Source organism: Pantherophis guttatus, chromosome 6 (genome assembly GCF_059756535.1).
Source record: "Pantherophis guttatus breed Tessera chromosome 6, ASM5975653v1, whole genome shotgun sequence".
Lineage (NCBI taxonomy): Eukaryota > Metazoa > Chordata > Lepidosauria > Squamata > Colubridae > Pantherophis > Pantherophis guttatus.
This window is the reverse complement of record NC_142068.1, coordinates 98,458,072-98,482,785: the sequence shown is the minus strand read 5'-3', so window position 1 is coordinate 98,482,785 and position 24,714 is coordinate 98,458,072. Positions and strand designations below refer to the sequence as shown.

At 41.3% G+C, this 24,714-nt stretch overlaps 1 protein-coding gene across 1 annotated transcript in view; it reads right to left on the bottom strand.

Moving 5' to 3' along the window:
• Positions 1 to 24,714, bottom strand: part of SYNPO2L (synaptopodin 2 like) — a 69,342-nt gene that overhangs the window by 6,092 nt on the left and 38,536 nt on the right. The window lies entirely within an intron of this gene.

Genomic DNA, 24,714 nt, shown 5'->3' with positions numbered 1-24,714 from the left:
AGGGTTCTATAAAGAAATCTACATGGAAGCACATTTGTAGCATCGGTAAGGCAAAATAGCCTTACCGATGACAAGGAATGTTCTTGGCTCCCAAATTAATAATCCTCAAGGTTGCATTCTTCTAACAAAGGAATGCAAGAATGTCATAGTACTTTGATAGAGGAAAGGAAATCTTTGGCAGTAAATTCCAGAGAGCCTTTATGATTGAGCAACTGAAACTTAGACCTGACCCAATAAAATTCAAGCTAGTAAATTCTTGATAGCTATTTAATATATGCAGAAATGATTACACTTTATAACATCAAGGTCCATCAGGTGAAAGATACCAGTTTACACCTGTTGGAAAGAAACCTACAAGGGGAAATAGAGCCCTAATACATCAAAAAGAAAAGAGTTAGCTTAGTTAGCTCCTAGTTGCACTGTTAGGCTTTTTATAAGCCAGGGGTGTCAAACTCAATTTCATTGAGGGCCACATCAGCATTATGGTTGCTCTTAAAAGGCCAGTTGCATGTAAGACTATGATGACTCACAGAGGCCAGGTGGGCATGGCTGGGTAGGTGTGGCTGGGTGATAACAGCCAGGTTGCCATGACTAGGTGGCTGAGTGGGATGGCCAGCTTGCCGCCACTCACTGGGCATGGCTGACTTGGGCCAGCTGGGTCGGGATGGAACAAGTTGCACCAGCTAACTCGAAATGGGGACAATTTGGTGCCCCACAAGCTCCTCGTGCCTCCCCAAACTGCTGGCAGCCAAGCGCATACATGCGCTCACTCACATAAACACGTACACACATTCTAAGTTTGGGGGCTTTTATCCAGAGATGAAGGAGAGGGCCTTTTCCCCAAACCAAGGCATGATTGGCAGTTTGCAAACTCAGATGTGAATAAAAGTCTCCAAGCTTGGAATAGTGAGTGTGTGTGTGCGTGCAAACAGCATGACTAAGGAGACATTCTTCTCCCAATCCCAGACATCATTGGCATTTCCCTGTCCCAGCAAAGCAGGAAGCGGAGGACGATGCTGCTGCATGTGGAAGCGCGAAGAAGAAAGTTTGCAGGAAGCAGTTTCCTCCAAGTCCAACTTCTGCCTTGACAGATCTCTGGAGAGCAAGAGGAGGAGGCAGAGAAGCAGTGCTGCCCGGTCCTGCACAAGGGAGGCTGGCCCTTCTCGAATCCCCATTTTCAATTGTGTGTGATAAGGATGCTGTCTTGTTGGGGCAGCTTTCCCTCACACAGCTCCCCCTCCACTCCTTCATCTCTCCAGAGATCCGTCAAGGCAGAAGTTGGACTCAGAGGAACCTTCTTCCTGCAAACTTTCTCCTCTGCATTTCCACATGCAGGAGCGCCATCCTCTGCCTCCTGTGAGGGTCCAGGCAAGACTGGGAGGCGGGATCCAGAAGTCTCCAATGGAGGAAGGTGAGACCAGGGTGAATTCCAACGCCTCATCCAAGAAAGCCTTGCGGAGGACCCTCGGACAGTGGCACACACTGTTCAAAGCCCTGGGCAGCAGAGGGCAAGCACCCAGCCTGGCTCTCAAGTTCCGGGGCACTGGGGCTCTGCAGTGCAGCCCAGCCCAGCCCCGCTTCCCCAAGGGGGCGACTAGCTGAGCTTACCTCGTCCTCGAGGCTCCTGATGCTGTGCTCGCTCTCAGTGGCCAGGTTGCTCATAGTGGGTGTGGAAGAGCAAAGTGCATGGGTCAGAGGGAGGCCCACTCCCTCTCCATACGAGGAGGCCTGGCTTTGAAACAAAGCATCCTCAGCGATAGGATGGGAGACAACTAGAAGAGGCCAGGAGGAGGGGACAAGGGGATGGCGAAAGGGCAGCAGGGCTGCTGGTGGCCAAGTGCTAAGGCAGGACTTCCCTCAGACCTTCCCTCCCTCTCATTCCTCCCTCCCTCCCTCCCTCCTTCTCATTACCATCTCCCTCCTTCCTTCCTTCCTTCCTTCCTTCCTTCCTTCCTTCCTTCCTTCCTTCCTTCCTTCCTTCACACCCAGGAAGGGACGAGGGGAGGAGGAGAATGTGGCAGCACTGCCGATAGCCATGGCTTTCCCACACAGGGGCATGAGGTAGGGTTTGGGCCATCCTGATAGAAGGGAAGTGCTTGTGGGCTGCAGGGCCAGTGGGCAAGGTCAGGCCAGTGAGCAGGCCATAGAAGCGGTGGAGGTGCTGGTGGCAGGTGTGGCTGCTGGGGCTCTATTACCTATTGATCTACAACAACTTTGTGGCAGTCATCCAGGCCAGAATGCGGTCAGCCTGTGGGGCAAGACAGCACTGTCTGACACCCTATAGGCTGACCACATGCCTGCAGCTCATGAGCGCTTCCTTTCACTGGGGACTGACCCTGCCCCTGTGTGGGAAAGCACTTTCCTTTCACCAGGGACACCAGCGCCCACATGCTTGCCGTCCCCCATGTGTGCTTACAGGGGGAGTGTGCGGCTGGGCTGGGCCAGGACAGAGGCAGTGGGGGCTGGCCCCTTGCTGACTCCAGGGTAGCCCCACAGGCCAGATCTAACCACATCATGGGCCAAATCTGAGTTTGACATGTCTGATCCAAGTCCCTTTGCAGGCCCTCAGCTCAGAAGTATTTTGGGATTTGCTAAGATTTGAAGGGTCTATACAACATTCCTGGCATCTCCACTCTTTTAGATAAATGTTGATACTGGGATGTTATCAGTTCTGCTATTAAACAGATTGAGAGTCAAGGAGAGTGACATAATAATCCATTGAAATGGAGGTAGAAAAAGTACTAATAATTCTCTATATTCCTAATGAGAATAGGAGTAGAATAATAGCATAGAATAATAGGGTTGGAAGGGACTTTGGAGGTTTTCTAGTCTAAGTAGAAATACTTCTATTAAATTATTAAAATATATCTATCAAAAAAAGAATATCCACCTTCCCCAATATAGAAGTACAGTACTATGGAAGTTTCAAGTGAGCAGTGCTTCCTGTATTATAACTCTGATTTTTTAAATTGCCCTACGATTTTTTAAATTGTACATTGATGAGATGTTGCAAAACCTCTCTTTAGCAGTCTCATATTGGCACAGCAGTGGTTAGATGACAATAAAACACTGGTAAGCATTTGCCTTCAGTTACTACCATGCTTCCACTTAAGAAGTCGAAGAAATGAGGATGGAAAAGCTGCCTTGTTTTATAGTTTATTTTATAATCAAATGCTAATAATAATAACAGCCCTCGTTATCATGGAAAGCAGGAAGTAGGATGGAAAGAAGAATAGTGTAACATTTCTAGCAAAACAAACCTTTTCCATTACAGACTAATGATTCAGACACTTCAGCATTATTTTCCCAGAGCAGCCATTTGAAAACAGCATCAGTGGTGGAAATAGCTGTAATATTATCATGATAAATTCTTGTTCTCTTGAAAGAAACTAGGGACTGCACAATACATTGGTTCAAAGCAGCTTCCAACCCACTGTTGGCTCTGTTCATCCGACTTTTTCCTAATTATTATTTTTTTCCTAATTCAGTTTCCTTCCTCAGGCAAACATCCCTATGAAACAAAAATACAGAAAGAGAAAAAGCTTGCTAAGTTCAGGGCACAAAGGAAATGGGTACCTGCATATGGTTGGTCCAAGTGCTTGATAGCAGCATCCAGTCCTGGAGAGCAGGGCATGTCACGTACTGTTTTTAACTCCCAGCTCTCCATAAAGAGAGAGAGAGAGAGAGAGAAGGAGTAGAGTAGCTCCCTTCTGGAGCAGAATCAAAACCTTAAGAGTCCAGGTCCTTTGACTGCAACTCTGCTGGCCTTTTAAAGCTGCTCTTTTGTCTCTTCAGTATTGCTGCTAAAAGCCATGAGGTCATTCTCGCTATTTTTACCCCCCAGGCATCATCACTAAACAGGGTGATGGACATTGTCAACTGTCAAACACTTGCTCCACTTCCCATCCTCCTCTCATAGCTGGGGTTAAAATAAGGCAGACTGTTTCTCACAAGTTTCCACACTTCTGAATAGAATAAAGGCATCTGATGTAATTTAGATTTTTTCCCCCTGGCATTCACTTACCTAAGACACAAAGTCCAGGGATTCTATCTACTTTGTAATTAATAACAGAAACCAGGAATATACACTTTGTATATTAAATTTAAGTTTTAAAAATTGGGTTTTTCTTCCTCTTAAGGTTAATTTCTTTTGTTCTAAAATGGCCATAACCAAACATTAAATATTGTACTATTCTGAATCACAAAGTAACGAATCTTGTCATGATTATCATAATTCTCTTTGCCTTCATAGCTGTATGTGTTTTTTTTTTTTTAAATTTTCCTGTTCTAATTTGAATCAGCATATTAAAGTAAGACAAGGTTCTGTAATCAGGAATGGCAGTAAATTATTGTGCCAGTTATTTTCAGTCATAAATCGTTAGGACATAATTATGTGTAAAGCAATATAGAGGTGACTTTGGTAAAGGAATGGACGAACCATTAAAGAGGAGAAAAAGCTACTCAGTCTTGGAAAGTGTGAGAAAGAAACTCAAGGTAAAACTGCCTTGATTCTATTTGGTATAAAATGGGGCAAATGGAAACTCTGACAGGCTTTTAAGATTCTCCGATACTATTTTCCACATATAAAAAACATTCTTTGAATTGCTGCCTTGTCTATTTGTTGACGTCGATTACCTCAAACGGCTGACATCAATCCTGAAAGCCTGTCAGATTTTCTCTCTGCACCATTTTATACCTAATTAAAATCTGCCTCAACAAAATCAAGGTGGGATTACTTTGAGTTTCTCATGCTTTTTCTCAGTAATCCCTAAAATCTATAGTAATAATAATCTGAATAAACAGAGTGTCTGTTTCCTGATTTGATCCTACCCTAAATACAAATACTTTGTGATCTGATGGAGATACAGAAAAAAAAATCCGGATGATCCTCACCTTGGAGGTTTGTCCATCCCTATCCTGACAGAAGAAATGTAAAAAAAAACAGGTGGCATGTCAGCAACTAAGGCAATATGACATTAGAGATTTTTCTTTACATTCCTTTACCGACTTGCGGTGATGCATTCATCCTATGCATTGTTGCCATTCAACTTGCTGGATCTGACTGTTACACTGCCAATCATCTCAATTCAGGTGGATTTTTACAATTGGTATCCAGCAATAAATCTTAGTCTTTCCATATGGAGTCAAAAACTGCTGTAACTGAGCGAAAAATGGCAGAAATTTCCTGGATTTTTTTTAGCTTAGGTATTTCTTATACAACTTCGCATCTGTTTTATTTCTGATGAAGGTCATCTTGAAAATATGATTTTGCTCACCACCTAGCAGCCTCAACAATACCCTACTCTGGCAGCCAGTATCAGAGTGAAATGGATTATGTGGGAACTTTGTGGGATGAGGGGAAGAGGTGCTGTCTAGGAAAAAAACAGAGAAGAGAAAGAGGAGCCTCCAGTGGATTAACAATCAGAGAAAGAAATTTAGAAAAGATCTGCTCTAATTGATCACTTGGTTTAAAGTGGCAGTGGGAAATTTGTTCCACCAGACTTGCAAGATTCTGTTAATCTATCCTAACAATAGTGTATAATTAACTCATCTAATTTTGCTTCCTATCTGATTTTTCAGGGAGGCCTTCTGTGAGACAAAACTTCATGAACACCAATAGCTTTCTCTGTTACCCAATTTCTCTTATCTTGTCAGTGCAGATAGAAAATGAATATTCCATCACTAAAATGATAGGATCAAAATGAATTTTATGCTAACAAGATAATTTGGAATTTATTTGTTCATGTTTATAGAAGTTTAGAGTAGTTGTACAATCATAAAAATGTGAGCTGGTTTTGGGCGATGCTTCATATATACAACATCTACTGTCGTATATACCTGACCCAATTAATTCATGGCTCTACGCACAGGGGGGGAAACACACTGGACTTGGTTTTTGTCTCTGGACAGTGGTTGAGTGATCTCGAGATAGGGGATATAGTCATCGAGCCCTTGTCATGGTCAGATCACTCGCTCCTTCGCCTTGACCTTCGAACCGCGGCAGCCCGCTGCAGGGAGGCGGAACCGGTAAAATGGTACCGCCCCAGGCGCCTGATGGAACCTGATAGGTTCCAGACAGAGCTTGGGCCAATCCCGGAGGTTCTGGCTCACGCCTCATCTGGGGACCTAGTGGCCGCCTGGGACAGGGCGGCTGCTGGAGCCCTGGATCGAGTCGTGCCTTTGCGGCCTCTGACCCGGCGCCGATCTCGCCTGGCTCCTTGGTTCACCGAGGAGCTGAGGGAGATGAAGCGCCGGAAAAGACGCCTAGAGAGCTGTTGGAAGGCTAGTCTTTCTGAATCTGACCGAACACTGGTAAGATCTCATATTAGGAGTTACCTAGTGGCGATAAAAGCAGCAAAATGTACTCATTTTACTGCTCTTATTGCGTCATCAGATAATCGCCCGGCCACCCTGTTTAGGGTGACCCGCTCCCTGCTCCACCAGGAAGCGCGGGAGGACCCCTTGGAGGGAAGAGCCGAGGATTTTGTTCAGTATCTGTATGACAAAATCACTCAGATTCGGGCAGGTCTGGACTCTGACGGGATAGATCCAGCGAGGGTAACGGAGACAGGTCTTGAGACTGTTATCTGGGATGAGTTTGATCCTGTGACCCCAGATGACGTGGACAGGATTCTGGGTAGATTGAACGCGACCACATGTTTGTTGGACCCGTGTCCCTCCTGGTTAGTGCTGGCTTCCCGGGAGGTGACGCGAGGCTGGCTCCAGGGGATTATAAATGCTTCGTTGGGTGAGGGTGTCTTTCCCGCCGCCTTGAAAGAGGCGGTGGTAAGGCGTCTCCTCAAGAAGCCTTCCCTGGACCCGGCAGTATTGGCTAATCATCGTCCAGTCTCCAACCTTTGCTTCGTTGCGAAGGTTGTTGAGAGTGTGGTTGCGCGACAGCTACCCCAGTACCTGGATGAAGCGTCGTATCTAGATCCGTTCCAGTTGGGCTTCAGGCCCGGGTACAGCACGGAAACAGCATTGGTCGCGTTGGTTGATGATCTCTGGAGGGCTCGGGACAGGGGCTGTTCCTCTGTCCTGGTCCTGTTAGACCTCTCAGCAGCTTTTGATACCATCGACCATGGTATCATGCTGCACCGGCTGGAAGGGTTGGGGGTGGGAGGCACCGTGTTACGGTGGTTCTCCTCCTTTCTCTCTGACCGGTCGCAGTCTGTGTTGACAGGGGGGCAGAGATCGACCCCGAGGCCCCTTATATGTGGGGTGCCGCAGGGGTCGGTTCTCTCGCCCCTTCTGTTCAACATTTATGTAAAGCCGCTGGGCGAGATCATCCGTGGTTTCGGGGTGAAGTACCATCTGTACGCTGACGACACCCAGCTGTACATCTCCACCCCGGACCACCCCAACGATGCCCTTGAAGTGATGTCCCAGTGCCTGGAGGCCGTACGGATCTGGATGGGGAGAAACGGGCTCAGGCTCAACCCATCCAAGACCGAGTGGCTGTGGTTTCCGACGTCCCGATATAGTCAGCTGGCGCCATCGCTGGCTATTGGGGGCGAATCATTGGCCCCCACGGAAAGGGCTCGTAACTTGGGCGTCCTCCTGGACTCACGGCTGTCTTTAGAAGAGCACTTGACGGCCGTGACTGGGAGGATTTTTCATCAGGTTCGCCTGATTCGCCAGTTGCGTCCCTTTCTAGATCGGGACTCGTTACACACAGTCACTCATGCCCTCGTCACCTCTTGTCTGGACTAGTGTAACGCTCTCTACATGGGGCTCCCCTTGAGGTGCACCCGGAGGCTCCAACTGGCGCAGAGTGCGGCCGCGCGGGTGGTTATGGGAGCGACATGGAGCTCCCATGTAACACCTCTCCTGCGCGAGCTGCACTGGCTCCCGGTGGTCTTCCGGGGACGCTTCAAGGTTCTGGTTACCACCTTTAAAGCGCTCCATGGCTTAGGACCTGGTTACTTACGGGACCGCCTACTACCATTAACAGCCTCCCACCGACCAGTACACTCCCACAGAGAGGGGCTCCTCCAGGTGCCATCGGCCAAACAATGTTGGCTGTCGGCCCCTAGGGGGAGAGCCTTCTCTGTGGGGGCACCGACGATCTGGAATGAGCTCCCCCCAGAGATACGGAGGATTCCGGATCTGCGCACCTTCCGCCGCGAGTTGAAGACGTTTTTATTTCATCAATCTGGCCTCGCCTAAATCTTCTCCCTTTTAAGTGTAAATTTTAAATTTTTAAATTCTTAATGTATTTTAAAAAATGGGTATCTTAAATTATGGGTACTAATTCAGCCAAATTTATTTAATTCATTTTATTTGATTTTAAATTTTGTATATCTATGTGTTTTATTTTATGGCTGTGCACCGCCCTGAGTCCTTCGGGAGTAGGGCGGTATAGAAATTCAATAAAATAAAATAAATAAATAAATAAATAAGATACTGCAAAAATTTTATGACCGTTTTCAGTGTAAGCATTTAAGCATTTTCCTCTTTAGCGGATGTGTTACAGAAGGCACCCTATGCCTGTCTCCAACTTTCATATCTATCCTCTAGTACAGCAGTTCTCAACCTGGGGGTCGCGACCCCTTTGGGGGTCGAACGGCTATTTCACAGGGGTCGCCAAAGGCCTCTCTCGCCCCCCCCATGCCTTCACTCATCCTCACTCTCTGCTCTGTGGGATCGCCGGCCGTTCGCTTACCCTGCCCACTCCCAATCTATTGCTGCCTCCTGAGTCCCAGCTGATGGCTAGAGGAAAAAACTGTTTAAATTCTTACCACGGGGCTTCAAGGGGCCGCCCTATAGGGGGTCACCACAACATGAGGAACTGTATTAAAGAGTTGCGGCATTACTAGGTTGAGAACCACTGCTCTAGTACTTGGCAAGACCTTTCTTAACAGAAGGACACAGGGAGAGATCAACCTCAACATTTGTTGTACAGAGTAGCATTTGGAGGAAGTTCTGAGAAAGGACATGGATATGTGGCATATGAGGACACAAATTATATATTGTATGGACCAAATTCAATTTATATAAATGCATACAAAAATTATTGGGATTTGGAAAATAGTTCCTCATCCCCAATATTGCAATAACCAAAATAGTCTCTTAGGGTAATCTCAGAGTAAGAGTTCCCTCATTTTCATTTGCCATTGCAGAATGAAATAGTTGGAACAGTGAAGGTTCTTGGGCTGGTTTCTCAAATTTAGAAATAAAGGACAGAAGTTCAGCTGAGCCAAAAATAATTTTGAAAAGCCTACTTAATTCTCCTGTTCATAGTAAGCAATATTCCATGCATGCTCAGTTTTAAAATAAAATCTAACTTTAACCCCAAGTTTAGAAAAATGGCCTATTTTAGAAAAATAGAGACCAAGGAAATGCACTCCTATTGATTATTCTAGACTTCTTTATAGCTTTTTATGCTACTGGAAAAAACCCTGTTTTATTAAAATGTCATTTCTGCTTGATCCTATTTACAAGTATGCCATGGGATCTTATGAATTTTCACTAGGGTATGCATTCATTTCAAACTATTAGGAGGGAACAGTGCACAATATGAGGCAAGATCCTGCTTGCATGCTGATGACTCAGCATGATATTGACCTATGCATTTGAAGGAATACAGGTAGTCCTCGATTTACAACAGTTCATTTAGTGACTTTCAAAGTTACAACAGTACTGAAAAAGGTGACTTATGACCATTTTCATACTTATGACCATTGTAGCAAGCCCATGGTCACATGTTTGACATTCAGATGCTTGACTCACATTTATGACTCTTGCAGTGTCCGGAGGTCACATGATGATCTTTTGCGACCTTCTAGCAAGAAAAGTCAATGGGGAAACCAGATTCACTTAACAACCATGCTACTAATTTACAACTGCAATGAGTCACTTAACAAATGTGGCAAAAAAAGTCAAAAAATGGGGCAAAATTCACAACAAATTTTTCACTTAGCAACATAAATTTTGGGCTCCATTGTGATCATAAATTGAGGACTATCTGTACCTCTTCCTTTAATATCCTTAAATGCTGAGGAGGCCTCATTAGAAGATGTACATTAAACACAGAGCCTGAGCTTTCTCTATGACGCTGCCCCAAATAGGGCATATCCCCCATCATAAAAGGCCAGGCTAATCCCTGCCTGTTCATTGTGGATTTATAAATTGCTGAGCTCTTCCAGAACTAACAGGATGGATGATGTTGCTTACCCTGTTCTTACTGGTTTTATTGATTTTAGTGGTATTTGTTTGGTTATTTGTTAACCATTTTATCAATATTATTACTAAATTATGAGGTTTTTTAAACAAGTAAAGATACAAATAAATAATATTTAATTAAATCTCATTACAATTGACCATATCTCTTTCTTCACAAAAATAAGTACTTGATTTGGATGAAAGCTCTCCCGCTTAATAGCTGTTTCTTGTTCGGGAAAAGGGATACACTACATTTGATCTTAGCCAAAAGGCCAAGAAATGAAAGAGACATACTAATTTCAAATTTTGAATGTGTTGCAAATGAAATGGGTTTGATTATTCTGGATCTGGCCTAAGGTGGGCTTGCAGGATGCATCTTGGCATATTCATATCTGCTACTCCCCCTTTCTTCTTCTTCTTCTTCTTCTTCTTCTTCTTCTTCTTCTTCTTCTTCTTCTTCTTCTTCTTCTTCTTCTTCTTCTTCTTCTTCTTCTTCTTCTTCTTCTTCTTCTTCTTCTTCTTCTTCTTCTGCCATAGCCATCATCAGGCATTGGCGATCATGTTGGCAATCCTATTTTTGTCAACAGCCGCATGAAAAAGTGCTGCTGAGTTTTGTCCAAACCAGTCCCTTAAGTTTTGACCCCATGATGTTCTTCTTTTGCCTGGACCTTGTTTGCCTTCAATCTTTCCCTGGAGAATTAAATGAAGGATGCCATATTTTTCTGGGTATTGCATCTCATGTTCAAAATATTTTAACTTTCGCTTTTTAATGGCGTTGATTATTTCCCTTTGCTTTCCCAGGCGGGAAACACCATTTACTTTGAGGCCAGCATCAATGTTTTCCAGTGCTTCGTTGAAAATTGACTCAGAGTAGATATTAAACAACAGCAGAGACAGAATACAGCCCTGTCTGACCTCTCTTCATATTTCTGCATCATCTGAGTATTTTTGACCTAATCTCACATTTGCTACCTGATGCCAATATAGATTCTTTATTATTCGGATGTCTTTGTCATCTAGTCCCACTTGTCTCAGGATTTGTAATAGTTTGCTGTGTCTTATTTTATCAAATGCTTTTTCAAAATTGATGAAGCACATGTAAACACTATGATTGGCATCTCTACAGCGCTGTACAAGAATTTGAATGCTGAATAGGGTATCTCGTGTACCAAGATTATTTCTGAAATCAAATTGTGTGTTACTTAGACACTCCTCAATTTTGTTGTACTCTCCCCTTTGCTCTGTCAATAATGCATGGTAGCAAAATATAAAGCTGAATATAATACAGAAAAAAACCTCAAATGATCAGCAGACATGAGCAAAAATCAGGGAAGCAACAAGTCAACTGGGACAAAAATGAGAGGAGAAACCAGTGATTGTGGTGTGAAAAGAGACAATAAAGAATGAACTAAGACACAGCCCTGCTGCATAGGCAACTCACTCCAGGCCCCAACAGCAGACTTCCAGAGGAGGAAAGTGGAAGGAAGGCTTTCTCATTTCTCTGATGGCCCTACTTATAATTCCGCATCTTGTAACTGGAGATCATATCTGGGAAATTAAGGAAAGGAGGGGAAGAGGGGCTGGGTGATCCTGAAGAAGAGAAGGATACGGGTGAGATTCAGTCTCAGCTCTGACACAGATTCAGGATCTTGGGCAAAGCCATCTATCCTTAGTGGACTGCCTTCTCTGAAATGAGTTTCATTTACAGCACAAAACTGTAGGCCCCCAAAATTATTTGGCAAATTGTTTTTCAGTCTTTGCAATGTATGCTTGTGATTTAGCAGACCTATAATGGCAGCCATTTTATATTGGTGTCAATAACATTTCCGCAAACATTTAAATGTTGTATCTAAACTGGTCCCACTCAAACTGTACATATTTCCAGGTTACAACTGAATATACAGACTGTTTCAAACTTTTTTAATTTTTATGTTTCTTTTCTCCTGACTTATGTGCCATTTTGTGCAGAGTTGGTAATAATAGTTTTGTCTTGCTCATTATATTATTATTATTATGAAGATAAGCCTAGAATGTTCTGTTTTACACATAGATTGTGAGTTGGCTGTCATCTGCTTATCTATTCAAATTTTAATTTATATAATAAGTTCTAGGTGCTTGTTTTTCAGAAAAAAACATTTTTGAAGCAGGCCAAAGAATAGTTATAGCAGTTAAAATCAACTTGCAGCTTTTGATTGCCCCATGGTCCTGAATATTTCTTCTGTATCCTTAGAAATGCCACATATGATGTATCTGGCTTTTCTGAGGTACATCTCACTGTACTGACTCGACTTATGAAAATAAATTATGATGCAGAACATGGCTCACCCTTCTAGGACAATCAGATGGAAGAGAACAGCTGAGCATGCCTTGCCCAGCATTCATGTCATGGCTGTACATTATTCAAAAGAGATAAATAGACTCACTTTAAAGTAACTGAAACTCCTGGCAAGCTATCAGGAAATTAAATCACTCGGCTCTAATTTTAACTCATTTTCATTTCTTTTTAATCACTTTAAAACAATTTAAGCTTATTTTAATAATTCAGCATTTCTCATCAACTTGGGAGTAATATACACTATGCATTTATTTGCTAAGATAAATTATCTCTCTTCAAAGTATTCATGTTGACATTTGTCCAATCTTTACTTGGAAACTTTCAATCAGGAAAGGATATTCTGAATTCCCTAAGTGATTTCTCTCTGATTAATGTTTTAAAAATATTTGGAAAAAAGTAATTTTTATAAAGATTTCCACAAACTCCAGCAGTTCAGTTCATTAAGTCTCTGATTGGAAAGAGATATTTAGTTGTCTGATGTACATATTTCTTCCAGGAGCTCAAAGCAGTCTTCCTCTTGTTTGTTTATTTTTCCCCACGCCAACATCTCTAGGAGAGAAGTTCGACTGAGAGGAAAGGATTGATGCAAAATTGCCCAGAGTGGACTAAAATCTCAGGCTCCATGCTCCTGGTCCAGCTCTGCTCCACACTGTCTCATGGGCTGAGACAGAGGGATTATTAACGAGCTGAGGTGGCGCAGTGGTTAGGGTGAAGTACTGCAGCTACTTCAGCTGACTGCTAGTTCAGCAGATCAGCGGATCAAATCTCACCTGCTCAAGGTTGACTCAGCCTTCCATCCTTCCGAGGTGGGTAAAATGAGGACCCCGATTGTTGGGGGGCAATATACTATTTAGTATACTGTCTTTGGTGTAAGTTGCCCAGAGTCCTCGGAGAGTGGGCGGCATAGAAATATGAATAACAAATAAATAAATAAATAAATTCCAGAGACCCTCAGAAAACTTTCATGGCAGGGAATACATTTCAACATAGATCTCTTATCTTAGTTTAAAATCTTCATCACTAAACATGCTGGCTCTCGCTTTGTTGGTTCTACTCATGCAACAACTAAACTATAAATCCAACCACATGATATCCACCCATGTTGTATGAATCCAATCTGTGTGGTAAGTGCAGGGGTTCTTCTCTTGTGCTGCATTGGGTTACTTCTGCACATAATACAAACAAAGGTAAAAGAATTAGAGATAATTTTATTCCCTCAACTCTGTTCCACCCCACCAAAGTAGGAATCTACTGTGGCTGGAACATGCCTAAACATATGTTAATGAAAGGTGGCATCCCTTTGCCCTAAAGGGAGAGGGATGGCTTAGCCAGTTATTATAAACAGTTGGTTCTAAAATTTGACAAAAAGACAGCCAACTGGCTTTGTGCCTGCAATTCCTGCCATCACTGGTTACCCTGGAAATCTGATGGGAAAATGACACGTTAACACTGTTAGGAAGACAGCAGTAATATGTGGTCTGTCAAGAATGATTTTTTTTTCTTAACAGAAAAAAAATACTTCTGCCTTTGTTATATGAAGTGGAAGTGAAAGTTAGGCATCTCAAGTTAGCTAAGAAGTTTCAAAAATAAAAAAACTATGTATGAATCTGTACATGAGCACAGTAGAAAGAAGATAGTTTGCAAAACAGAAAGGTATGGATAGGCATAATGAATGTTTTATTTTCTCTTATTTCCTGCCTTTAGTTTTTGCTCACTGTTTCTTGCTTTTTCTGTGCTTTGCATAATATTGCTTTTGCTTATCCAGAATAGTTTGCCTAAACATATATAAATTTCAAGGGATTTTATAAAATTATTGAGCTATTAACAATGTGGCCTGGCATCTTATATACAACCTCTGTTTATTGTTACTTAGGTGCTACAGGGTTAAGCATTCAGATTTAACCTGCTCCTGGCAATAATTTGAAACTATGCTTCAGTGGGAAGCATTTCTAGAGAATGAAATATTTTGGGGAATATTACAAGAGGTAGAAACATAACATAACATAACATAACATAACATAACATAACATAACATAACATAACATAACATAACATAACATAACATAACATAACATAACATAACATAACATAACATAACATTTATATTATATTATATTATAGTAAAGCAGATGTCTGAAGTCTTTAGAGATGGATATTTTGTGCCCATTAAGAAAGACTGGGCCAATCTATTCACAAACAAAACACCTTCAGCTTCAAATGTTGGGATTAAAATTTGCATCCCCCCTTCCCAAAATTCTAAAGACCAGACTCACTACAGTGCACATCCCCCAAAGCATTTCAAAACCAAAACCCCAGAAACCTATAAAGACCCATCCACTCATTTAGCCACTCAGTCAGCTGCCCCAGGACCACATGCCATTGGTGGTTCTGCTCATCAATAAACAGAATCCTTCTTTCCAATCAGCCTCCATTTTATTTCCAGTGCCTTTTTCCTGGCTTGGAACTGAACCAGATGGAGTTTTGTTCCTATACTTCCATCTACTTTATCCAGTGGATTCTTCATCTTTTACTTTCCTGAAACTTGTCAAATACATTATTTTTTTCTAGTCCAACATTTGTTCATATAATGAGCTCAAAGTATGTGGGGTTTTGCTCGCTAATCATTACCAAAACAGAAAAATCAGCTTTTATTTAATGTTCTTGTATCCTTAGTAAACATGTCCAAATGCAGAAGTGTTTATCTTTTTTCTTTCATTGTTTCTTAATGACCAGCTTCCTAGAGTTATAAATTACCACTGGAAAGATCGTTGCTTTAACACTTTAACGCTGACCTTAGCTGATTATTTTTTCTGTCACTGCTTTTCTTCTAGTGTTCATATCCTCTCTAGTTCTACAGCATATATCTGTTTTCATCTTCTTTGCAGTCCAAAAACACAAAACTTTGTACTACCTTCATTTCTTTGCCATCAGCTGTGAGTTCACAAAGTGGGCAGAATAACATTCCCTCAGTCTTAATATTTAACCTTAACCTGGATTTTTAAATTTTCATTTTTACTTCCTTAATGAGTTCTTCAAATCTTCCTTACTTGCAGCTAATGAACTATATAATCTAGGGTCCATATGAATTCTAACCTCACTTTCATTCCTATTTTCAATCATTGTTTTTTACCAAAGTGGTTTCTTGTTCCTTGTAAATATTCCTCTAAAGAATAAGCTATTGATTATTTATGTACATACATCTTTTATAGAGAAATGCCATAAATCTCAATTGATTTCTCCTAAGGAAAGGAATCCAGGCAATGGTCTTAGTAGTGATGTGTGTTTTTGTATATGTGTGAAGATTGGCAAATGATATACATTCTTTTTATTTATCTTTGTTTTCTTGCTCTTCAACAGTTTTCTTCTCTATTCTCTGTATGTATCCTTGTATTACTAACTAATCAGAAAAGGGGGGAGGAGCAAACAAGATAAGAAAGCTGAAGAATAGAGACTAAACCAGTGGTCAGCTTCAGCTGGTTTGCACCAGTTTCGACGAACCAGTTGTTAAATTACACCCCCACCCCCACTATCAAAATGGATCCTGGGGGCTGTGCTGCAATGGAGAAATGAGCAATGGAGCGGCCAGCACAAGGGAAGGAGAAGGCCACTTTCCCTCTTTTCCTTGCTCCTCCTCTTTCCTTCATGCCAGCCACTCTGTTTCCCATTTCTCCATTGCAGCGCAGCACCCAGGATCCACTTTGATGAGGGGGGTGTAATTTAACAACCAGTTCTCCAGTGGTGAAATCCAAATTTTTTTACTACTGGTTCTGTGGGCGTGGCTTGGTGGGCATGGTGTGGCTTGGTGCGCATAGCAGGGGAAGGATACTGCAAAATCTCCATTCCCTCCCCACTCGGGTGCTAGCCAGAGGTGGTATTTGCTGGTTCTCCGAACTACTCAAAATTTCCACTACCGGTTCTTCAGAACCTGTCAGAACCTGCTGGATTTCACTCCTGCGGTTCTCCCAGGGTCAGGGTGGCTGTCGCAGGAGACTTGTCCTGCATGTGCAGCAGAGCTTGAGGATGGGGATGAGCCACACCTCCCATGACGGCCAATCTGACCGTGGGCGAACCGCTTGTTAAATTATTTGAATCCCACCACTGGACTAAACCATTAACCTGTCCTATTTAGAGCTGTTAAATAGAAACAAGCTAAAGGAAGTATTTATCATGATCTCAAGACCAGGAATGATAAACAAGACTTTAAAAAAAGAAATGAAAGCATCAAAAGGAAAATACATCCGGCAGCACGAAGTGTGAACTAATACTTGATGCAAAGATCAGCAGAGGTATCAAGACCCACAGAATGTGAGATGGAAATTAGGTGTGGGAATTTTTCTGTATAAAATGCTCTTTGGAATCTCCCACCTCCTTTGCATTGACCTAGCAAGTAAAAGACAAGGGCACTCTCTGTTTATGCCCTTGTTTTTCACTTTTCTTCCTTTTTGCTAGATCTGACATGTGCATGTGAATAGTGAATATGTATGCTTACAGAATAGGTCCTAAACAGATAGTTAGAAAACTATCAATCATGCTCCTGGCTTATTAATGGGCCCTTTGCTGTCTGTGCTGAGACATTGCATAAAATATCCCTGAAATCTTTGGAACCTAAAATGGCAGATACAACCTAATGTCACACACAGATTCAAAAGAATGGCACTGTGGTACTCTGTCCATCATATAGCCAATTTTTAAGTGCAGACCCTGAATCTCAGGTGAATAGTGGTCCTATAGAAATGTCTAACAGGCAGGAATTCCTTCTATATTTTCCTATTGTTAGGAAATACAGTACTTAAACAAAACCTTAATGTTATCTGTAATAGCCACATAATGCTACCCCACCAAAATCCTTTTGATTCAGACATTACCCTCATTTTTTATAAATGGACTTTAAAAAAAAATAGATTAGAACATGAATAACTATTGTATATTAAGCTCTTTCAGACAACCTTTACTATTTTTAGTAAAGCAGAGTTAGCAAATCTTTCCATGTCCTCTTTAACAATGTGTATTCCAAATCTACATTCATCTCATCAATAAATTGGGGGGGGGGATTATGAGGCTGTTCCTCACAATTGTATTAATGAATATTCCAGTGGTGAGTTTCTACCGGTTCATCCCGGTTCGGGCAAACTGATAGTGGCGGCAGTGGGAGGCTCCGCCCATCCGCCCGGACGTCATCACGGACGCTCTGCGCATGCGCAGATGGTTCTGCGCAGGTGCAGAAGTGCCACCTGTGCGCTCACAGTTCTGAACCGGTAGCAAAGGTAATATTCGTTCTTGAGTTGCTAGAAAAATATGCTGGTGATTTATATTCCTTTGATTGTCAATTTATAATCTACCAAGGTTTATGAGCTGTCCTGTCCTCAGAGCATTGCTGGAAGACAATATAAGGGCAGCAACTGATAGATTCTCTTTTTTTTTTTTATTGAAAAAGTTTTTCAAATACAAATTTTTCCCCCTTTCCCCCCCCTCCTCCCTAACCCCCCTCACCCCCCCTTCCCCTTTGACTTCTTCATAATAAACCCAAATTCATAACAGATTATATCATACTTTGCTATCCACTTACTCCATCTCCATATACTGACCCTTTCTTTCTAATAAAATTATCATACCCCCTTATACTATGCTGTAATATGCATTTCAAAGTGACATTCTATTATAACAATATCTAGTAACTCCTGATTTAACATAATGATATTATTATATCTCCCAATTTAACAATTTCGGCTCGTGATCTACCCTTTTACTACCCCCCATACAATATAACATTTCAAAGCATACTTCCGCTCTAAAACTATTCAATAAATCCTAATTTAACACTTATTCAATTCAACTAATTTCCTTCCCCCCCTTCATTACATACATTCAGATCTAAACATAATATCCCTTTTCTTTAAACTAAACAATCCGTAACCTATCCTATCTCCACCCACTTTCCTACAAAATTACCATAATTATTCTTAATATCTTTATTCTTCTGCCCACTCCCCTAGAAAAATATTCCCTTATGTAAATAAAATCCTAAAAGAAAAAAAAAAAACTTTTTGCTTGTAATCCATATAACATCTTCTGTAATATCCTTCAACTGGATGATAAATTCCATCACCCATGTTAGGGTAACATCGCATCCTTATTCCAACAGTATTTTCAGAATCTTCAATTACCATCTGCCCCCATCAGTAACGAATATCTTCATATTGGAAGAAAGAAACAAAAAAAGCCCCCAACAACCACCCGAGTGACTTTATAATTATATTCCGTATAATGTTTATGGAGGTATCTTTTATCCAGATTATTAATTCCAACCATCGTAATAGGGTAACAACCAGATCTTCTGCGTGCCCCAATCCAGTAAATCTCTTGCCATATAACTCGACATACACGTAATATATTTATCCGGAAATCCAAAAATCAAACAAGATGTTTCCAACCATTCAATTTAAGGCCTTTTTCACACCCCAAAATAATTCAGCACTGCAGAGATCTGCCCTTTCCTCAGGATAAAATAAACCAATGCTTTGCCAATTATCTTTTCATATATTCAGTCCTCTCATAAGTAACTGGCATTACTGTTGTTTAGTTTAAAAGTTTTTATGTTTGTGAGACCTACTTCTTCTTTTCTTGACTTTTTGTGGGTTGGATCTCCATCCTAAATTCCTTTCTGTAGATTGTATATCAACTATTTGGTTTTGCTGGTGTATAACTTGATCCTGTTGGGTTTGCTTTTGTGGCTGAGATCTTTCTGGTTCTGTAAATTGTATATCAACTAATTGACTTCCATGCTGGTTTGTGGTTTGACAAATCATTGCAATAGGATCCGGAACCGCCTCTCTTATATTAAATAATCCAGCTGAGACCTCTGAAAGAGAATCCAAAAGCGGCTCATCTGTGGAGACCTCTTTAACTTGTTGTTTCTTCATTGTCTCCATCTTCTTCTGCTTTTCTTGAATTTCTGTCTCTTGTTGATTTTGCTTTTTAAGTACTTTATAATAAAATTCTTCCGCTTTTTCAACAGTATTTATCTGATATCTTATTCCTTGATATCTCAGTATTATACCCACTGGGACATCCCACCTGAATAGAATATTTTGTCTTCTTAACTCAGTCACCAAAAAACCAAATTTCTTTCTATCTCTTACCATCTTAGGCGGCAATTCCTTAAATATCCAGATTTTTCTCCCATTCAGTTGTAAAGTAGAATTAAAAGATTTTTGCACAATATCATTCCTTATCTCTTTATCTGTAAAGTAAATCACCACATCTCTAGGCAGTTGCCTTTGTTTTGCAATCCAGGAATTCACTCTATAAGCCTTATTAATTTTACTGAATACCTCCTCAGGATGAACCTTTAAGATCCCAGCCAAAACTTGAGCAGATGTTTTTCTTAAATCATCACTATAATTTTCCTGTAAGCCTCTAATTCTGATCGCAAATTCTGTGATTCTGTATTGCAGCATTACAACCTCTCTTTCAATTCCTTGCTTTATATCTTCTGCATTATAAGTCTCGTGGCCAGCTTCCTTTTTAGACTTTAGTTCTGAGCTATTATCTCAAATATTTATTAAGTCCTTTTCAATTCTTAGTATTTTATTGTCCAAATTATCAATTTTCTCCATTTTAGACTCTAACAATTTAATATTTGTATCCAGCTTTATAACAATTTCTGAAAAACCATTAGTCACTGTTACAATCTTTTGTTGCAAATTGTCATACTTTTGTTGTATCATTTCTTTAATTTCCTGCCTTAAATTTTCGAATTTCTGGTTCACAGTCTCATAACATTTTGCCATTTCCTCCTGAATAAATTCTTTTAAATTAAAACCATTCTGCAAAGTCTGTAGGCTCAGAGCTTGCTCAAGCAGTTGCGAGTGGGGGAGCACTCCCCCACTTCTTGTCTATCAGATTTCATTAGTAATGCCATCCTTCCAGCAGGCTGTTCTTTTTTACCCCACAAACAAGATCAAGTACAAATCTCCAAGAAGAGAGGAACTTAAAATAACTCTTTTTCTTTCAAATTGTAGCCAACAGTATATATTCCGCTACTTTGTATCTGTTATGGAAGGACTCTTAGTTTCAGCTTTCTTCTACTTCTCAAGCCTCAGTGGCCATTTTAAAGCTTTTTTTTTTTCCCTCTTTCACTTTAAAATGCTTGTAAATTCATTAAGGATACTTGCGATTTAGGGTCCAAAATCCAAGTCTCATCTTTTTTAATAAGTCTATCTGTTAGTTTCGTTAGTTAATCCGGTTCCAGCGCCTAGCTCTGCAAAAAAAAGCAGATTGCACTCGATGCCCGGAGCGGCGGCAAGGGACAATAGGGAGCTCCAATCCGCCCGTCCCCAAGAGTTAAAAAAAGACTCTGGGGACTTCGCAGAGGGCTCTACCCACCCCCGCCCGCTCAGACTCACATTTCCATCAGGAAATGGAGTTTTTCGAGCCGCCTTTCAGATGTAAAGACGGCTCTTTTACAGGCAACGGGGCGGCGGTCACAGAGGACCGTCTGGCGGCGCCGGAAGCTTTGTTCTCCTGCCATCTAGTGTCAGCAAGCCAAAATAAAAACAACTATGACCCATCATTATATTTAAAGTCTGACAGGATGGATTTGACAAAGGGTAGAGGTTGGGTGTAGCTTCTGCACTGATCAGCTGTCACTTAGGTCAGAAGATGTATCTACCAGTCTTATTGGAAAACTGACAAATCTGTGTCTAAAACTAGTCCAGTTGAGAGATCCCTGGGTTGGAGAAGGGATGTGGGCTGAACTTGAAGGAATTAACATGACATCTGAGAGATCTCCCTCTATTTCATCCTGTCACTGACTGATCAGCTGGGCTAGTTTGTTCAGCCTTTAGCATCCTGGTTTGCACGGTGCCTCTGAATTCTATTCTCTCCCTATTCTTATTTAATGTCTTCATAAAGCCACTTGGTACGGTCATTACCAATATGGAGTGTCATATTATCAATATACTGTTGGTACCCAACCATACATATCTATCCTGGGTCAAATCAAGTTATGCCATCAAGGCTCTTTCCCATTGTCTGGGGGAAGTAGGAGGAATAGGAATCTGGATGGAGAAGGACAGACTTCACTTCAACGCTAGAAACTCTGGGTGAGTTTTGAGGCCCAGTGGATTGGGAGACTTTCCATTTTTACCTCTGAGTCAGATTGAATTCACCAAATAGAGACAGTGTATAATTTTCAGGTCCTCTGAGTCTCACAGCCTTTCCAGAAGTTCATTTTGTACTCCAACTGCATTCTACTTACAATCACTCACCTGATTTTATTACTATAATGTGCTCTATGTTGAGCTGCCCATAAAGCGTATTCAGGAGCTGTAGCTGTCCAGAATGGAGTAATATAGACAGTTTGGAGTATTCCACAGTACATTCATTGTTTTGCAAATTACCCAGACTTCCAGGAAGCTTCTGGGTGCAATTCAAGGTGCTGATTATGACCCATAGAGTTCTAAATGGCCTAGATAGGATTATCTGTGACAACCCTGTGGTCACCTGTCACCAGCTGTTTTTGTTCACCCCATCAGAACTGACAGGGCATCTTCTAGTGAGCAATGCAGAAGTTGTGCCTTTTCTTCCACAGTACCTTCTCCCTAGAGATACAGATGGCCCTGACTTTATTGGCAATCCACATGGTGCTGAATATTGTTTATTCCCTTAAGAATTTGTATGGGAGATTTGGCAAGTTTTGCTACTTGATTGATTTTTATGGCTGTTTTTTACTGATTGTAAAATGGAATAATCCTTTGGATCAGACCTCTGGCATATAAATAATATATTATTATTATTGTACTTATTTTTTATTCTGCTTGTTTGATTTTGTTTGACATTCCTGTTCACCATTCCGAGTCAAAGTAGTGAGATGAATAGACTTAGAAATCGTTTATATAAATAAATGTTTAAGTAAAGACTAGGCTGAAGCGGTCAGACCTAAAGATGATGATGACACAGTGACAAAAGCCAGGAAAAACCTCCCTCAGGGAAAGTAGTTAAGGAAGAACCAAGTCATTAAGGAAACAAAGGAAAAAAAGGTCACCTGGATCAGCAAAAGAAATTGTCCCTGGGAAACCCCTCCCCAAGTCCCATCACCAAAACAAGGCAAGGATTTTGGAGGATCAAAGGGATCCTCAAGCCTGCCCATTCTCTGAATCCTCTTTGGATCCAGACTGGCTTCCATTCCATAAAGTTTGCTATTATTTTAAACTCACTGGGTCTCTGTGTGTTCTAAAAAATCAGTTGGGCCTCAGTGTTCTGTTGAAAGTGATTTGAGTGTGGCAGTTGTCCAGGGCTGTGAGTGAATTAATATAAGCCAAACCCAGAAGCAGGTGTGTGTTAACACTATAAAAAGTTAGCACCCACCCATCTCCTAGAAGAGTGAAATATTTTAGGAAATATCAAAAAAGACAGAATATCATATTTCCCTGGATGATAAAAGGAGAAACATGTTTTAAAGAGAGAAAATAGCTCCCCGCCCCCAGCAGATATTTGGTGCCCATTAAGAAAGACTGGGCCAGCCTATCTACAAAACAAAAGACCTCCAGCTCCAGGATGATGGGATTATCCTTCAGGGCAAAGCCATTCAGCCACAATAGGAACTGCACAACAAATCCCTTCATTGCATCAGCCCAAGCTTCAACCAAACCTGGGAGCTCAGACAACCTCAGCTATGACCCCTGCATAGCCCCATGGGAGTCTGATAGCAACCAATAGAATACATGCTCTTGCCACAGGAACAGGAAGCTCAAGGACAAGGCCCAAGAGAAGGTATAAATAACCCTCACTCTCCACTCCATGTGTTCAGCTGCCCAGGACCTCAAACCCATGTGGTCCTGTACATCAATAAACCATCTTTCCAATCAGCCTCCATGTTTCCAGTGTCTTTCTCCCTGCTTGCAACTGAATCAGATGGATATTTCTTCCAACAACACTTTGTTGGTTGGTTTATTTTTCTGGCTGTTGTTTTTTATTGATTGTAAAATGGAATGATCCATATGATCAGACCTCTGGCATACAGGTAGTCTTTGACTTACAACAGTTTATTTAGTGACCATTCAAAGTTACAACGGCACTGAAAAAAGTGAGTTATGACTGTTTTTCACACTTCTAACCGTTGTAGCACCCCCATAGTCACATGATCAAAATTAAAATTCTTGGCAACTGGTTCATATTTATGACGGTTGCAGTGGGGTCATGTGATCAGCTTCTGCTACTTTCTGACAAGCAAAGTCAATGGGGAATCCAGATTCACTTAACCCCCATGTCACTAACTTAACAAATGCAATGATTCATTTAACAACTGTGGCAAGAAAAGCCATAAAATGGTGTAAAACTCACTTAACAAATGTTTCACTTAGCAGCATAAATTTTGGGTTCAATTATGGTTGTAACTCCAGGACAACCTGTATATTATTATTGTACATTTTTTTATTCTGTTTGGTTTTGTTTTACATTCCTGTTCACCACTCTGAGTCATAGTAATGAGACAGGTAAACATAGAAATTGTTTATATAAATAAATACTTAAGTAAATCAGTGTAGGCAACCTAGCACTATCTTTCTGCCCAGGTAATACCAACAGTAGAAAGCAAAGCCATGGAAAAGCCGTTGTTGGCAGGAACAGATGAAAACTTTTAATATGCTATTTGGCACAGCACCAGCCTCAGCCAGTGAAAGGAATTTAGCAAATTCTAGCTCATCTATAAAGCCCTACATGGCACAAAGTTCTGGTTGGGTGAGCAAAAACAGCTAGGGTTTGTCTGTCTCTAGCTGTTTTTGCTCACCCAGCCAAAACTAATTGGGCTCCTTCTTTTAATCTGTATCATTAGACCATGTTCCATAAGAACAGTCAATAAGATTTCTAAGACATGATGAACAACTTGCGAGAAAAGCCCATAGAGCAAATAAATGTAATTTATGTACCTTCAAGTCAATCTTGACTCCTAGGAACTGCCTAGATTACACCCTGCAGATTTTTCAGAAATGGCCTCTTTCTAGGAGAATGGCTGGCCTACCCAAGGTAATCCAGCTACCTTGGTGCCTAAGGCAGGACTAGAACGCAGGGTCTTTCGTTTCTCACATAGCACCTTAAGCACTACATTTTAAGGCTGAGTCTGAGGTCCAAAAATCCTTTTCTAGAAAGCTCCAAGAGGGGCATGATAACAATGAAGCAACCAATTGAGTGGGAGGAACTAAGGACTCTCAGCCCAT